General features: G+C 41.8%; 1 non-coding gene across 1 annotated transcript; it reads left to right on the forward strand.

The window, feature by feature from the left end:
- Positions 1-13,503: 13,503 nt before the first annotated feature.
- On the forward strand, positions 13,504-13,641 carry LOC138826616 (small nucleolar RNA SNORA8). Its single transcript, XR_011371778.1, has one exon. It is a non-coding gene; the product is annotated as a small nucleolar RNA SNORA8 (small nucleolar RNA).
- Positions 13,642-17,673: the final 4,032 nt, after the last annotated feature.

Below are 17,673 nucleotides of genomic sequence, written 5' to 3' on the forward strand. Positions count from 1 at the left end.
TGGGTGCTGTTCCTGAGCTCTTCAGCTCAAGGCTGGCCCTCTACCACTTTGAATTTTACACACACACACACACACACACACACACACACACACATATGTTGCCAATTCTGAATTTTTAGTGGTTCATTGGCGATAAGAGTCTCACAAACTTTTCCTGCCCAGGCTGGATTAGAACCAGGATACTTCAGAACTCAGCCTTTTGGCTTAGCTGGGATGACAGGCATGAAAGGCATGTTGCCTCCCACTGGGCTGTTTCCATTCATTGGCCCCCAATTTCCTCCCTGTCCCCAGCAGCACCAGGAAGAGCAAATTGGTTCCCCACACTCCTGTAGCAGTGACATTGGCAAGGTAGATGGACATTAATCTTTTTGCCAGCCCTCCACTGTTCAGGTTTTTACAGTGACTCTTTGAGCAAGGACCTGGACAGTTAATCATCTGTGTTCTCAACACTGCCTCAGTGATCAAGTGATAGTGGAACTGAGTTGTTTTTCTTTGTTGGTTGTTGTTTTTATTTTATTTTTATTTAATTTAATTAATTTTTATTTATATTATTACTTTAATTTAATTAATTTTTATTTATTTATTTATTATTTTATATATTACTTTTATTTATATCGTGGTTCTAGTCCTAGGGCTTAATCTAGCGGTTTGAGCTTTGTTGTTGTTGTTGTTAAAGGCTAGTCTTATGCCACTTGAGCCACAGCTCTAGTTTTGGCTTTTATTGGTGACTCATTGGAGATAGAGTCACATGGTCACTCCTGCCCCAGGTTGGCTTTGAACCATGATCCTTATATCTCAATCATCTGAGTCACTATGTGAATGCCGTGAGCCCCCTGTAATCCCTGTCCAGCTGAGATTTCCTATATGGACTCCATACTCTATAGTTTCCTTTTATCCCCATCTGCATGACCATCCACGTTTTCTGTGTTCTTGCCCTGTCCTCACAAAAGGAGAGGACCAAATGATTTGAACTTCACTTAACCATGTTAGCTCTGTAGCAGCTGAAAAAATAAATCAATCAAAACTAGAAATCACATCTTTATAATTCATTCAGCCAGATGCTCAATATGATGCTCTCCCTGAGTATAATGGACACCTCAGTATCAAACTGAAATGTTTGGTCAGAGATCAAGATATCATGGGGATTGACAACATATTTGAGGGGCTCATTGGTGTACACCTGCCGGGAAATTTACATTACGGTTCACTCTGTTGAGAACATGTTAGGCGAGTTCAACATGGAAATGAGCCCACTTCCCCCAGGAAAGGACTAAATCTGCTTCAGTCAAATTAAATGAGAATTTGCCATGTGGGTCCCTAGCTGACAGCCCAATTATTCCTGCATGGGTGGCCCAGGCTATTTCACAGGGAGCTATGGGAATGGGATGGACTAAATGTGTGACAGATACAGGTGTTTCCAAAGTGACGTTTCTGCTATACAGAAAAACATTCTGACTCCTCCACTCAACAGTACAGGGCTAAGGTGATCAACCATGGGCTACTCTGCCCTATCCCAGTCCAGCCCCCATTCTTCCCCTGGCCCAGGTGGATAGGTGTCCTCCCCCACACTTATACCCACCTGCCACCAGGATCATGTGTGTTATCTGTCCTTCATTGTCCACATTCACGTTGTAGAAGATGTTATTGCCTTTGCTTTGCTTCACAAGCTCGAAGGTGTTCGTACCAGAGTCTACTATGGAAGAGAAAGAACCCAGGGTGAGTCCACTTGAGTTCCCTCACCTCATTTCACTTTTCCCTAGTCCTGTGTGGAATAGACTGTTCTCTCCTCTCCTTCTGGATTAAGCTGGTGGTCAATAATCAATAACTTTGAACCTAATCAATCCATCTCATGCACTTCCTTGAAGTTCAAATATCTTGATTTCTTGGGGTGGTGATGGGCCCCATAGATAAATTTCTGAATTCTCCATGCTCCCCAAAACACCATTCAAGGCTGAATCTTCCTGAATCTGTGCTCCCACATGTCACAGGTTAAACTGATAAAAATTCAGTAGGTGCAGGTATGCTCTCCTTCTATTGACATTCTGACTTTTATATCAGAGATTCAGTAAATTGGAGCACTTTTCCTTCGATCATTTGTCTATCAGACCTCTAATAGACTTTATTATGATGTATATTTTAATTAAAATTAATTAAAATTAATTAATTAAAACAAAGCAATTTTATGAACACAGTGAGTCTCGATCAATGTTGAACATATGGACATCAAATCACATTTTTCCAATGAGATGTAATAATACCTGACCAACTAGTTAAAGCAATTGTTGAACATATCCCCCCCCCCCGAATTTAATTCATGGACATTTCCTTACAATGCTAATTCATCCATCTCCTCCCCCTCTCACTCTGTTGAAAGGGAATTGATTTGCACCAACACACAATCAAAAGAAAAACCTATTACAATGAATAAATATATGTGCTGATAACTTAAGAGTCAGGAGCTGGGGCTGATCACATCTGTATCACCTGTTTATATAGTTTTCAGATTTTTTTTTTAAATACACATGCAGCATGCTTTAAAAAATTGTGTCCCACTGCCAAAGCTATCCACACCCCCTGCCCACACATACACCCAAATGTGGAGACATCTATCAAGATCTGATGTATTTGCCGCTCTCATAAATGGTGACTCCCATGTGTAACCACTCAGAGGCCATTTTTGAAAATGAATAATAAAATAATAAATAATAAAATAGAATGGTTAAAATATTTAAAAATAAATATAATAATAAAATAAATAATAAAATAATAAAATTTTCTAGGAAGAACTGAGCAACTTGGATGTCGATTGTATTTTCTTAATTCTGATAATGTCCGACTCTTGGATGTTTCTAGAATTCAAAGCTATTGATGTAACACCTGAAGTGACCTCCATGAATCTCCCAACCATGTGCACACTCCTGCTTTGAGTCCAGTTTTCTGTCTATACCGCGTTGTACTCACACTCTCCTACATAGACCCCATCCTCCCTCAGCTCACCCACAACAGTGTATTTTTGTCACTCCCCAGTTTGCCTGTAAGATAACAAGAAAACAACAACAGAACAACAACCAAGTCTTTATTTCCTATCCACAAATCCGAGCTACTTCTTCCAGACCTTTCGAGTAGCCAAGGAGGACATCAACCGGGGGAAATGCTTTGAATAACTTATGGTACTTGTTCTGATTCTTTTCATCACCATTCTTTGTCATTTTTGTGCAAGTCTTGTGGTTTGAACTCAGAACCAGAGAACTCATCCTCAGGTCTTGTGTTTTTCTCAAGGCTGGTGGTGTAGCACTCGAACCACAGCTCTACATTCTGGTTTTTGATAGTTATGTTCCTAATGGATATGCTTGCCTGGGCTGGTTTCAGACCTCACTCTCTGAGATCCCACCTCCTGAGCATCTGGGATTACAGGCATGAGCCACCAGGGCTTTGGCTGTTAGTTGCATAGTTTTGTGCTAGTGTCAAGGGAAGAGGATTCTTCTAGAATGCTCTTCCAGACAGTGTGGTCTCCACAGAGCTCATACTATCCATTCATGGATTGAAACCAGCAATGATGTCATTATCTAAATATGTCCCTGTCTGCATGCAGGATCAAATGTCCCAGATATGTGAGAAGCCACAGGCTCTGTCAATCAATTCTGGAGAGGCATGGAGGCAGGGAATGAGAGAGAAGGTTTTGCTTACTTGTTATAAAAGTCCACGGTCATGTATTTACCACCTTCAGGAGCCTTAATATGTCAGAGCAGGCCTCTCAAGGGTCTGCCCTCCTGGATCTTCTCTGGCTTGTCCACAAAGATGGCTAGGGTGTGCCACTTGCCAGTCACGTAAATGACCCATGTCCCAAAGGCAAAAGGCCAGCACTCTCCTGATTCCGCTCAGTTCCCTTTATCCAGCACCAAAGAAGCCATTCCTGACTGGGCAAGAGAAGAAAATGAGGCCAGGCCTTGCCAATTTGTGTGGAGTCTCCCACACTGTGACACCAGGACCGAGAGAGACATGCTTGGGAACCATTGCATGTGGAGAGTGAGTTAAGGATTCCATGTAGGCACGACATGTGATCCAGTCTAATAACGATACTGTTGCCTTAGCTTTTGGATTGAAGAGGACACCTTTGTCACACGACAGGGAGTTGAAAGGTGCAAAGGCATTTTCCTGATTATGAAGACACATTGAATCCACATGTTATCAAACAGAATCTCTCTCTCTTACACACAAATGCACATACACACACAAAACTGGCACATTTTACACACACACACACACACACACACACACACACACACACACGGGCCATGCAAGATGAACATGCCCATTCAGGGATCCCTCTGATGGCTGGACCTGAGATCTTTGGCCTGCACAGGCCTCACCAAACAGCAGGGTAAGTGCAGAGCCTTCATCATGTTGATGCTGGTTGTCCTTGTCCTACAGAAGCTCAGAGCAGGACAGGTGTGGTGGAGAGAATATGAATAGATTCCCTCCTTTTATACCATTGATCCACAGGCCTGATTCATAATGACCATTTGTCCTCCTGAAATTGTTCTCTGACTGTCCCTCACTGGCGGAAAGGGGGTGGATGGGCAGTGACTGGGATTCTCAGACTAATTGGATTAGCTTAGAGGAAAATAAAGTGGAGCCCAGTGACCTTCACGGTGGTTTAAGGAGAACAATGGGAGGCAGGGGTTGCAAGGACAGGCATGGCTCTTACTCCTCCTTCTGTCCTAGTTAGGTCAGGAGATTGGTTATCTACATCCATGGGTCTCCTTTCTACCTTGCAAGGGCAGGGGGGTGGGGAAAGGAGGGTGTAGCTTGTCTCTATGACCTTGGTGGAACCCAAAGAACATTGCTCTGCAATCCAAGATAGCAGCCTCCCACTTCAATCCAATCATGGGTTGACATCCAATCATCAACAAATCATGTATAACATAAATTGCAGGCCTACCATGCTTCTCTCAGACTACATTTCTTGCTGAAGAAAGAAAAGCACAGGAAAAAGGCACAAATGGCAATTCTTAACCTGATTCAGGAATATGGTCCTATTGATTTGTTCTTCCCATGCTATTCATTCATCCAGTATGGTTGTTCATGTGGAGCAGAAGGAAACCAGGAGAAAACACTCTCAGAAAAGACAGAAAGTTGCATGTTATGGCTACACAATGGATCTGGACAGATTTCTGTATGAATTCGGTGGTATGATTTCTCCATCTTGACTGATCAAAAGTTTTTTGTTTTTTTATTTTTATTTTTGCATCAAATTTCTTCATGCAATAGATGGGTGGAACACAAACATATTTCTGGTGGCCCAAGGCCCATTTATCTCAATATTTTTTACCTTCTCACAGTCCCTGATATCTAAACTAAAGAAAATAGTTGTACCACGAATTGACAAAAGTATTTATCTTTTTTTGACAGTCCTGGGGCTTGAACTCAGAGCCTAGGCACTGTCCTTGAGCTTCTTTTGCTCAAGGCTTTACCAATTCAGTCACAGCACCACTTCTGACTTTTTCTGTGAATGTTGTATACTGAGAAATCAAACCCAGGGCGTCATGCATGCTAGGCCAGCATTCTACCACTAAGCCAGTTTCCCAGCCGCTCCATTTATCATTTATAGATATTTTTAAATATCAATCAGTCCCACTGGAGGTCTGGTAGCCTGGAGATAAAATGTATTTGAGGGGATGGGAAGGTGGCTCAGTGGTACAGCACTTGCTTTGCATGCATGAGGCCCTGGATTCCATTCCTCAGCACCACATAAGCAAAAGGAAAAAACCTGGAAGTGGTGCTGTGGCTCAAGTGTTAGAGCGCTAGCCTTGAGCTGAAGAGCTGAGGAACAGTGTCCAAGTCCAGTGTTCAGGCCCCACGACCGGACCCAAAAAACAAACAAACAAAAAAAAGTATTTGATGTTCATAAGCTTCTCAGAAACAGAAACATGGACATTTTTTCAAAATGTTCATGAGATAATGACTTTGTTCTGAGGTTAGTCCTATGCTTGTTTTTCAGATGCTTTGGTTCTGAACACAAAAATAATTCATCTTTCACCCAGTGCAAATCTAGCTATGCTATTCGCACTGAATAAATCATTTTCCTTTCTTTTTGATGGATGCCTAAAGTGTTCCAGATACACTAAAGACACCTGGTGTCTTTGGGACACCTTTGTTACACCTGGAAAAGGCAGCATCTTTTGAAGTCAAGATAAGGTCAGTGTCAGCCTTGAACTACTTCCTTCTTCCTTCTTGCTTAATCCTATTTTCTGATTGACCCTTCCATGAAAATTCCCTGTGTTCTTGTTGGAATAAAGGTTTTATATATATATATATATATATATATATATATATATATATATATATATATATATATATATATATAACCTTTATATATTTATTTACATATAACGATATATAAATAAATGTAAATATATATGTATCTACATTAACTATTGCATTTCCCAATGGCTTGCGGTCATCTAACATGTTGTTCAGTACTTTTTTATGCACCAACGCAATTAATGCAAGCAGAGAAGAGCACCCTAGTTTCAAATCCTGTAAGGGTGAGACACAAATCCTACCAACTCTCTTACCCTAGGATTGTGGTAAAGTCATCAAGACTCACAAAGGAGTTCCTTATTTCATATTGCTTTATTTTTTATGTATTTCTACATATTTATGATCATAAAGTAGTTGCACAAAGGATGCATTATTTTTATAAAACAGTTTGTGAATAGAATACATTTTTATCAATGTTACCCTTCGAACATTCTCACCCCTCCCTCCTCTACCCACCCAGATGCTTTATTTGATATATATATATATATATATGTATATGTATATATATTGGATTCTTGTCTGTTTTCTGTTTTTCTTTTTGGCATTTCTTCATGTCTTTTATTGCCATTTCTAGTTCTTTATTAGACATCTGCTTTCAAATGATTTTCTGGGTTACAATAGAGTACAAACATTAGCTCAAGTAGGACTTATGGAAAATAAGCTACACAATATAGACCCAAATTATGCTCCGCAGAATAAGTTCAGATCCTCAGTGACCTCTTCGTTTAGGATGAAGTCTTTTGCAAATGCTGTCCTAAAGGTAGTGGTCGTGGTATTACTTAATTACTCTTTCTCATCGCAGGCAGAACTAACACACTCTTCACTAAGAAACTGTTCTCATTCAGAATGTATTTCATGTCTACATGTAGATTTTCAGTACATTCTCCGACCTTTGAAATCCACACCATGGAAAATTTCAGTGTATAGTCCAACTTTTGATGTCTATCCAGCAACAGGATTAGAATTTCACATGGAAGGGATTTCAGTTTAATATTTCTTTTCCTGGCTTTCCTCTGTGTGAATTTCATCCCAACTTTCTCCAATGGAGTCCTTCCAGAAAAATCTTCTTAGGATCAGTCTAATTGTTATCTGACCTTAGGTAAACCTTGTTAAGTGGCCATTAGGACAAATGACCAAGTACTGTCTCTCTTGGGCCTTGTTTCCTATTGATTCCTGAAGGATGTCACGTAACACTCACCTGTCAACCTCAACTTGACACCAGTCAGTGTATTTGTGAGCCAAATACAAATAAACAGCCAGATTTCAGCATCTTTTATTACAAATGTTACATTACTACTGTATCACATAAGCAAATATTACATTATTTATTGACCTTATTATGTATGTCAATGCTTTTGCTGATCAGACTTTCTCAGATTTAGAAAGGACTGAAGAGATGATCTCTGGAAGTATGCTCATTTGCATTTGAGATTGTCCTCTGTGCAATTACAGATCTTCTTGTTTGTGTTGAGAAAATGATTTACTTTTCGAGCCATGCAGGGAATGCATTGGTGTTCTGGTGTAGTATACCCCATATAATACAGAGTGTGCATGGATTATTTGATGTGCTGGGTGGCATGCAAGTCAACGCACACATGTATTATGGAAGTACTGTAGATTCAAGGCTTATAGTAAAGAGTGTAATTCCTTAGAAAGAATAAAAATTCAACCAAGTAAACAAATGGAAGTGGGGACTTGAAATAGGTGTGGTGGGGTCAAGTGAAGTTAAGTTAGAGGAATGAAGATAAGTGTGAGAACTCAGTGTGTATCCTATGAAATAAAGAAGAGGCCTCCCAATGTCCTCTTCCGTTGACAGAGTCGAAGCCTAGCACCTGCATTGTGGGTTGAGGGCTATTTGTAGTGGGACATGGAGGAAGTCTTCCCATGTTGAAGGCTCCTGGTATTCCTAAGGCCTCATTTTGATGAGGCTACAGTCTCAATTTCCCCAAATATTCACTAAGTTGGGTGTGTAGGTTCAATTCCTCTGACATTCCTCACAAGGAAGGGCAAAACTTTCTGCCTATAGAGAACAGAAAGACACCAAACTTTCAAGACACAGGCCGACTTCTTAAAAAAGTCATTTTCTTATGTAATAGTAGCAACCATTCCTATTTTCTCTTTCTCTTTTGCCCATCTTGAAGGGAATAGAAGCTGCTGAAGGACAAACTCAGCTCTAGCAGGAAATGTCTATTGAGACTTGACCCCCCCCCCCATGCCCGACCATTAATAACCCCAAACTGGAAGATGGAGCTGTATGGCTCAGGTGATTGAAGGCCAGTCTGGAACCAAACAAAAAATTCATGGACAGCACCCCCAGGCCCTGAGTTCTAATCCCACACATGTCATTTACAAACAACAACAACAACAAAAAACAAACCAAGTCACCCCAAATACTCTAGTCCATACGAGGATCACAGTTTTTCTTGAAGGAATCCAAGTGAATATTGGCTGTCTGTCTGTGTCATTTCCTCCATCAGAAAATTATTCCCTCTCTCCCTCCCCCTCTCTCTCTCCCTCTCTCCCTCTCCCTCTCCCTCTCCCTCTCCCTCTCTCTCTCTCTCTCTCTCTCTCTCTCTCTCTCTCTCTCTCTCTCTCTCTCTCTCTCTCTCTCTCTCTCTCTCTCTCTCTCTCTTCTCTCTCTCTCTCTCATTGTCTTCCAATTCTGCACATTAGTTCATCATGATGTGTGTCCAGGGAGGAAGTTCGAGTCTGGACTTCAATCACCTGGGGCAGCCTATGGACAATCTTTGAAAACTGACCCCTGAAGGGGGGATCACAGACTGAAATCACACAGCTGGGGAGGATGTACAGGAATTTTCCCCAGGAGGGACACAACGTTCTCCATTGCTAAGTAGGAAGCACTGTAGCCTTACCAGAGATCACCAGCCCCAAACCAGTAAAGAAACACCTGTCACCATCAATCATTGAGTAGGCAAAGAATCTCAGGCTCTGAGGTAACTTCCTAAGCATCTGAGGTGACTTCCTAAGCATCAGAGGTGATTTCTTATTCCTCTGAGATCATTTTCCCTTCTGCTGAGGTCACTTCCTCTTCTTCTGAGCTCACTTCCTCTTCCTCTTAGTGTGCTTCCTTTTCCTCAGAGCTCACTTCCTATTTCTCTGAATGTACTACCTCTTCCTCTGAGGTCACTTCCTAAGCATTTGAAGAGCTTCCTCTTCTGCCTCATCATGCCTCCTGCAGACAATGATGGGTCCCCCACAGGTCCCACAGTCACTTTCTCCCTCTGAGGCCACTTCCTCTTCTTCTGAGGCCATTTCCTCTTCCTTTTCCTCAGAGGCCACTTCCTCTTCCTCTGCACTCACTTCCTAACCATCTGGGGAACTTCCTCCTCTGCCCCATCATGCCTCCTTCAGACTGACCAGCCCCCCCGGGGCTTCACTCACTTCTTCCTCTGAGCTCACTTCCTCTGCCTCTAAGGCCACTGTCTCTTCCTCTGAAGTCACTTCCTCACCCACTGAGCTCACTTCTTCCTCTGAACTCACTTCCTCCTTTGCCCCATCACCTTTCACTCAGACTATGACAAGTTCTCCACCCCCAAGACCCTGAGGTCAGTTCTGAGTCCTCTCCACCCACACACCCCCTTGCTCACCTCTACTATTTCCTCTCTATCTGCCCTGTGCTCACTGTACACACCTTCATCTGGCCCAGCAGAAGTTTGGTTCTAAACCCTCTTGTGCCTGGACCTGGTGGAAGTTTCCCCGCTCTCTCTCCCAACCCTTCCAGCGCCTTTATTGGTTTCTTGTGCCACCACTCGCATGACCAGAGTTAAAATCTCTACCACTGATGTCGAGTGAGCCTGAGTTCTTGGGGACCCATGTTGAATTACGGCTAATATTTTTGGGGTGGGCATCCCTGTGAGTCTGGGGATGGACCCAGGAAAAGCACACACTGTGATTTCCTCCTGTTTCATGGGCTAATAAGAAATAATTCTTACTCCATCCCCACCTTGGACTGAACAACGAATGGACCAAAGGGTGTAGTTTGAGTCTAACCCAATCCTCTGCATTCCTAGGTTCTGATGGTTGGGTAAGGAGAGAAATCAGGCTTTGAACCACGATCCTCCAGATTTCAGCCTCCTGAGTAGCTAGGATGGCAGTCGTGAGCCTGGAGTTATTCTGAATAATAATAATAATAATAATAATAATAATAATAATAATAATAATAATAATAATAATAATAATAACTACTCTAAGGTTCTTTTCTAGAATTCAGTTTGTCCAATCATCCCATTGGAATGGTCTGGGCAGGGGACATTGAGTCAATCATCCAAGTAAGAATGATATGTTTAGGATGTGGTTTACTGGATCACTAGGTTAAGTATTGTGGGAGCACAAATTTCAGGAGAAGGGGAGGAGGAGGATGAGGAGGAGGAAGTAGCAAAGCTGGAAGTCAAGATAGATGACCTCGTAGGAGAGGAAAAAAAAAAAGCAAAAAACAAAAAACTTCTGGAAAGCAAGGATTGTTCAACTTCCCAGAGGACTATTCTGCTGGAATGGGGTGTATGGGGGTGGGAAGCAGATTCCTGGACAAGTTTCTGCCTGTGAAGGGAAGTCTACCTGTGAGGAAGGAAGTGAGCAGAGAAGAAAGAAATCCCACTGCTTCCTGTCCCACATCATTCTGTCTTTCTTCTTCCCCAAGTGACCCACCCCCCCAAAAAAAAACACTCATTTTGGACACGTGAATTATGACCACAGCCTCCTTCGAGAGCGATTTTTTAATTCCAACCTGGAACATTATACACCCAGAATAAAGGGCTTCCACCAACAGGCTGGGTCCTTATTCCTGGGGACAATAATCTGTAGGGAGAAATTTAAAAAAAGAAGAAAAACAGGACAAGGGAGAAGAAATTAAACCAAAAAAAATACAGGATTATGGAAAGAGGTTTGATTGGACCAAGGCCAGGGCTCTTAGGGGAAGGATTTCAATTTCAGGATTTGGGGGTATTCTGGAGGGAAGAGGATCCTGGAAACTCGCCTGTTTCCAGGATGTGTTGGAAGCTGGAAACCAGAGGTTCCTCTCGGGCGAGCTTCTCCTCAGTCAGACTCTGTCCCTTTTCTTTTTTTTTCTTTTTTTTTTTAATTTAATTTTATTTGTGAACATAGTGTACAGAGGGGTTACAATTACATGGGCAGGATAATGTGTACATTTCTTACCAAGCATTGCAGCCTCCTCCTTTTGTTTACCCTTCACGTCCCTTCCCAGCCTCCCCCCTCCTCCCCAATCCCAATCCTTCTCCTTCCCCTCCACTCCCCCCCCCACACCGATGTTGTAAAGCTCGTTTTGGACATGACAAGGAAATCAGGAAGATGCATAATTCAATGCAGCCTCGACAAGTATGGTTACTCAGGAGGAGGCTGAGATCTGATAGGATCACCAGCCTTAGGGCAAGGAGAGTCCTTGAGATTATGATCGCTCATGAAACTACCAACAAACCAGAAGTTGTGCTATATTTAAGGCTCAATGTAGTAGTGTCCAGGCTAGAGCTGAAGAACCTCAGGTACAGTAATCCAGGGCCCTGAGTTCAAAACACACTATGGCCCTGGGCTTTTTGTGCTCAAGATTAGCATTCTACCATTTTTACTCTGGGTCCTGGGCACTGTCCCCTAGCTTCTTCAGATCCAGGCTGGTGCTCAGTACCACACTGAACCACAAATATGGCAGGACTTCCAGTTTGCCCATGATCCTCTAGATGTCAGCCTCCTCCTGAGTAGCTGGAATGACAGGCATGAGCCACAGGTGACTGGCTCTCATTACTTCTCTTATTAACTGTAACTCCCCTGTTCAATGCATTTACAATGAAAATTTAAAACAACAAAACAAAACATTACCCTAGGGCACAGAATGTGGTACAGTGGTACAGTGCTTTCCTAGCATTCATGAAGCCCTGAGTTCAATTCCTCATTATAACACATACACACACACACACACACAGAAGCCAGGAGTGGTGCTGTGGCTAAAGTGGTAGAATGCTCAGCCTTGAGCAAAAAAGAAGCTCTGGGACAGCACGCTCAGGGTCCTGAGTTCAAACCCCAGGACTGTTGTCATGTTGGAGACCATTCTATTTCAGAATGTTCAATGACTGTTTATCTGCAGGAAAATTTGCATTTGTCTTCACCGCTTGGATCACTCATTAGGAGAGCTCAAAAGGGAGATGTAGTCAATCCACCGACAGGGAATAGGCTTTGTTTCGTCTGCTGAGTTTAGGTGGGATGATCATTTCCAGGGTGGGTAGCTAGGTGACACAAACCCATGATGGCTGAGTGTGTGTGTGTGTGTGCATGTGTGTGTATGACACACAGCTCCCTATCTGGTGTGATATACAAATCAATGTGCACGTGACAGAGTCAGAACTTTTGCAGGAGAAACATGGATTTCTGTTGGGGGACAGTCCCTGAGAAATCCATCCTGATTCCTCTACTTCCACAACAAAGGTTGAGCTCATGGGCCACTGGGATCATGTGTGTGGTCTGTCCTCTTTATCCACGTTCTGGTTGTAGAAGACCATGGTGCCTCTGCCTTGCTCCACCACCTAGAAATAGTTCTTCCTAAAGTCTTCAATGGGTGAGGGGTGGCTGGGAGGGATGGATCAGGATCAGCTCAGGTCCCCCTTCCTAGTCTGGTTGGACTAGAATTTACAGATGCCCATGTTCATTGCTCGCTACTGTGACATGCTAAATATGGACATCTCTTGTGATGGAAGTCATGAGATTGCTCCCCTAGCACTGCTACCGGTGTCTTTAATGCAGTGACATGGATCTTTGCAAAACTTGCTTCCTAGGTAAACTTCATAGAAATGAGTATGCCATACTCAATAGTAATAATTGTTATTATCTTATGTGATCTTGCCACTTAAAAACTTCACATTGGGGCTGGGAATGTGGCTTAAGGATAGAGTGCTTGCCTCTCATGCATGAAGCCCTGGGTTCGATTCCTCAGAAAAACAGAAAAAGCTGGAAGTGGTGCTGTGGCTCAAGTTGTAGAAGGCTATCTTTGAGCACAGAGAGGCTCAGGGAGAGTGCCCAGGCCCAGAGTTCAAACCCCACGACATATATATATATATATATATATATATATATATATATATATATATATATATATATATATATATATATATATATATATATATATATATATATATACACACACACACACACTTACATTACACTGTATGGTATTTGCATTCAGCAATACCTCCTGCTGATATGTTCAAAGGACAGTGCAATAGAAACTCAATATCTGGCATCGTTGGTTTTCTTGGCTTTGTCCATGGTAAACCTGGTATTTCTATTGATACAATATATGCAGTTTGACAATTCATATTGATAATACTTAGGATAACTGATCTTTTCAGCAAATGCTTTTCTTTCTCTAGGCAGGCATTCAGCAGTTGAATCAAGCTGTTGGACTTAAAAAGTGATCCCAAAATTTGCTTGCAAAATGACATTTCAAAGAATTTAGGTGTGTCATCAGTAATTCTGTAATAGTGCTAAAAGAAGCCCCAATAAAAGATTTGTGGCAGGGCTGATCAGAGTTTCTGCTTTTGGTTGGCCATTTGAACATAGCCACTAGATTTTGGCCTCCCGAGCAGTGAAATGGCTGGCTTGAAAATTGTTTGCTTCAAAAAGGGCTCCCTTAGATTTCAAGAGAAATCTTGAGCATCAGTTTGATGGGCAGTGAAGGAATTACAACATGTAAAAATGATTAAATAAAAATTTATTGACTTCAAATAAAAAATATACATACACACATATATGTATGTGTATATATGTATGTATGTATGAATATATGTAAACTTTAAAAAATTTTTAGGGGGAAGATGGCAGAGGAGAAGCTGGAATCTGAACAAGCTCTTGCATAGAAAGCAGTTTTAGAGTTCCAGTGAACAGTCCTAAGCCAGAGAATCACACCAAGTGTGCCATCACAGGACAGAGAGTTAGGCAAGAGAGGGGAAGCCAAGGCAAGGAGACACATCTGAGCGCTTGCCAGCAGCCGCCACGGTGGTAGCAGGGTCGCGGCGGCAACTGCAGGGCACCCATACCTGAGCCACAGAGAGTCCGGGACGAAGGAGCCAGACGCAGTGGGGGAGCAGATTCTACTCAACACCAGCAAGAACTGAAAAGGGGCGGACATCTTCATCCTGCAGTTTGCAGACCAGAGACGACCCAGGATCCAAGACTCGGCGTGAGTACAAGCCTGACATCCTCACTCCATCTCAGGGAGCAGAGGAGGGAAGGCCACCCCTTCCCCCCCAGCAACAGTGATCTCCATCTTGGATACCGACAAAGCTCAGAGGAGCTGCTAGCTCCAACTCAGGCCTTGGAATAAAATGAGTCATTGAGCAGGTCACAAGAACTTAACGGCAAAGTGACCTGCCAGACTCAGCTCCATCCAGGGAAAAGTCACCCAGCTCAGGCGCCAGCCATAAGAGTGGCTTTCCGCTCTGGATAACCAGAGCCAGAGGCTGCCCCTCCCTCTAGCAGCCTCCACAATCAATTGAAATACAGAAACCCTGAGAATGGCTCCAGGCTGGGCGCTGTGAGTTTTTCACAAAATAGCCCGAGGGAAAAGCAACTGTTTGTTGAAAGGCCTCAACTCTACCCAGAACCTAGTCTCATCACTGCATCCCCCTCTTTTGTGATTCTCAAAGCAGATCACCCTCTCAGAAAACTAACCAGGGAGGGGGATCTCAAAATCTTGGGTAAAACAGAGCATTTTTCTGCCTGTTCGAACAAACTGACTTAAGAAAACAATAAAGCCACAGGACCTCAAGCTGACCAGAGACTCCAACAAGAGGCTGGTTACAGACAAAAAGGAGATACAGGATTCTTCCCACCCCTCCCAAAAAAATAAAAAAAAAAATCAAAGAACTTTTTTTTTTCTTCTTCTTCTTCTTTTTTTGGTACCTTATATATTTATAATTGTTTTTTTCTAAAACTTTTATTAATCTTTAATTTTTTCCTTTTTTGAATAAAATTGTTTTCCAGAAACTTTTTTTTCTCTTATAATTTTTATTTTAGGAATACGTGAATGTGCGTTTTCCTATCTTTTCTTGTCTTCTTTCTCTTTTTCTTTCTTTTTTTAATTATCTTTTTGTTTTTTGTTTAGCTCTACTGACCTTCTGATCTTTATTTCTCCCTTTTTTTATTCTTTTCACCTTTTCCTCTCTTTTGTTCTGCTTTACGTGACTTAACTCTTGTCCTGCACATCCTCAGATAAACCCTTACTTAACAAGTAGACCCTATCCCCCATTGTGTACACACTTAATCCACAAATTTATTACTCAATTCAAAACCTCTGAGACTTAAATTCCTTAATAGCAGTACTACCTCTTTATACCTATATAATATTTTAAGCATTTTGTTAATTTTTTCACAACTCCTCTATGTCCCTCCCCTTCTCTCAATATATTCACATTCCTCTCTAAATAGCTTGTCTTTTTTTTCTCCATAATAATATTAATTTTTACGTTTCTATTTTTTTTGGTCTCTTTTCATTTCCCTTTCCCTTTCTTCTTTTTCTCTCTCTCTCTACATGCATCCTACCCAACCTATTTCCTACATTGAGATTAGGACATAGTTAACTCTCCCTGTGCCTCCCCACACCAATCTATTCCTATTTTTTACCCACATCTCTCCCTAACCCTAATAATTTCTGGTTTCCAAATACTTCTCTGTGGTTCAAAGCCCATTAACATATAGTTGTTTGATGTTGAATAGATGTATCTGTTGAAATAGATTGTATCTGTAGACTATTGACTGTACAAATGCAAACTCTGGTTTATGGTTGTCTTAAGATAGGGTTCTAGCACAAAACTGGTGCTATTTTCATCTCAAATGGTCAGAGTAAGCCGGAAAAACACAAGAAAAATGGCAAATCCTGGTATCTTAATTCCCAATCTTGATAATCAGGGGAAAGAACAGATAATAAATGTTCCAGAGGAGAGTTCCCAAATAGCTCTACAAACACTGCTGGCAAACATGACAAATGAAAAGTTTGACAACTTACAAAGGACTCTGTATGAGCATGATAGGGAGAGAGAGGAGGCATCCCAAAAGTTTATACAGGAATATCATAAGTGTGAGGAAGCTACTCAAAAACTGATAGAGGATTTGTGTGAGCAGCTTGAGAATACTCAAAGAGAAAGGGATGAATAGCGTGAGCAGGCTGAGAACACTCAAAGAGAACTGCAGGAATCCCACGAACGCGAGGAAGCTAATCAAAGAGTAATACAGGAATTGAGAGACCAGGTAGAGAACACACAAAGATCACTAAAGGCATTCATGGAATCCATTAACAAAGAGCTGAAGGAAGTCAGGGAGACCACAAAGGGAATGCTGAATGGAACCCAACAGAAGGAATAGGAGTCCAAAGAAACCATAACCAATCAACTAAGTGATTTGAGAACAAACACTGAACACCAAATTAAGGAAGTAAAGAAATTCATACAAGACCTAAAACAGAGCTTCAACAAAGAATTTGAAGCCATCAAAGCTGACCATTTAGAAGGAAAAGAGATTTAAAAAAAAAACAAAGTAGAGAGTATTGACAGCAGGTTAGACCATGCAGAAGATCGAATCTCAGGGATTGAAGACAGCCTAGATATTATAGAGAAAGAACATACAACCATCCAAGACAAGTCCAAGAAATATGATAGATCTATCCAACACCTGGAAGACACCATCAGAAGGCCTAAATTAAGGATAATGGGTGTAGAGGAGCACCTAGAAATAGAAGTTAATGGTCTACGAAATTTGTTTAACAGGATCTTAGCAGAGAACTTCCCAAACATACAAAAAGATAGCACTTTTCAGATACAAGAAGCTTTTAGAACCCCAAATAGACCAGACCAGGATAGGACATCTGACCGTCACATTATAATCCACACAGGATCAACTCAAACCAAGGAAAAGATCCTTAAAGCTGTCAAGGAGAAACAGTTAACCACTTATAAAGGGAAATCAATTAGAATCACCTCAGATTTCTCAGCAGAGACAATCAAAGCAAGAAGAGCCTGGAATGATGTATGCCATGCCCTAATAACAAACAACTATCAACCAAGAATACTGTACCCAGCTAAACTCTCCTTCATAACTGAAGGCCAAATAAAAACCTTCCATAGCAAAGAAAAATTGAAACAATACATCTCCACCAAACCAGCCATACAAAAGATTCTTAAAGATGTCCTACACATAGAAAACCAACAAGACCACAATAAAGGCCAAGAAACTGCACCCAAACTGAGAATCCAAGAACCATAGGAAGAACCCAGTTTTCGCAGCCCCCAAGAAGGTGGATAACATGGCAGGAACTCCCAAATACCTCTCAGTCCT

This window comes from Dipodomys merriami, unplaced genomic scaffold, assembly GCF_024711535.1.
Source record: "Dipodomys merriami isolate MVZ:Mamm:240054 unplaced genomic scaffold, mDipMer1.0.p SCAF_1450, whole genome shotgun sequence".
NCBI classification, from domain to species: domain Eukaryota; kingdom Metazoa; phylum Chordata; class Mammalia; order Rodentia; family Heteromyidae; genus Dipodomys; species Dipodomys merriami.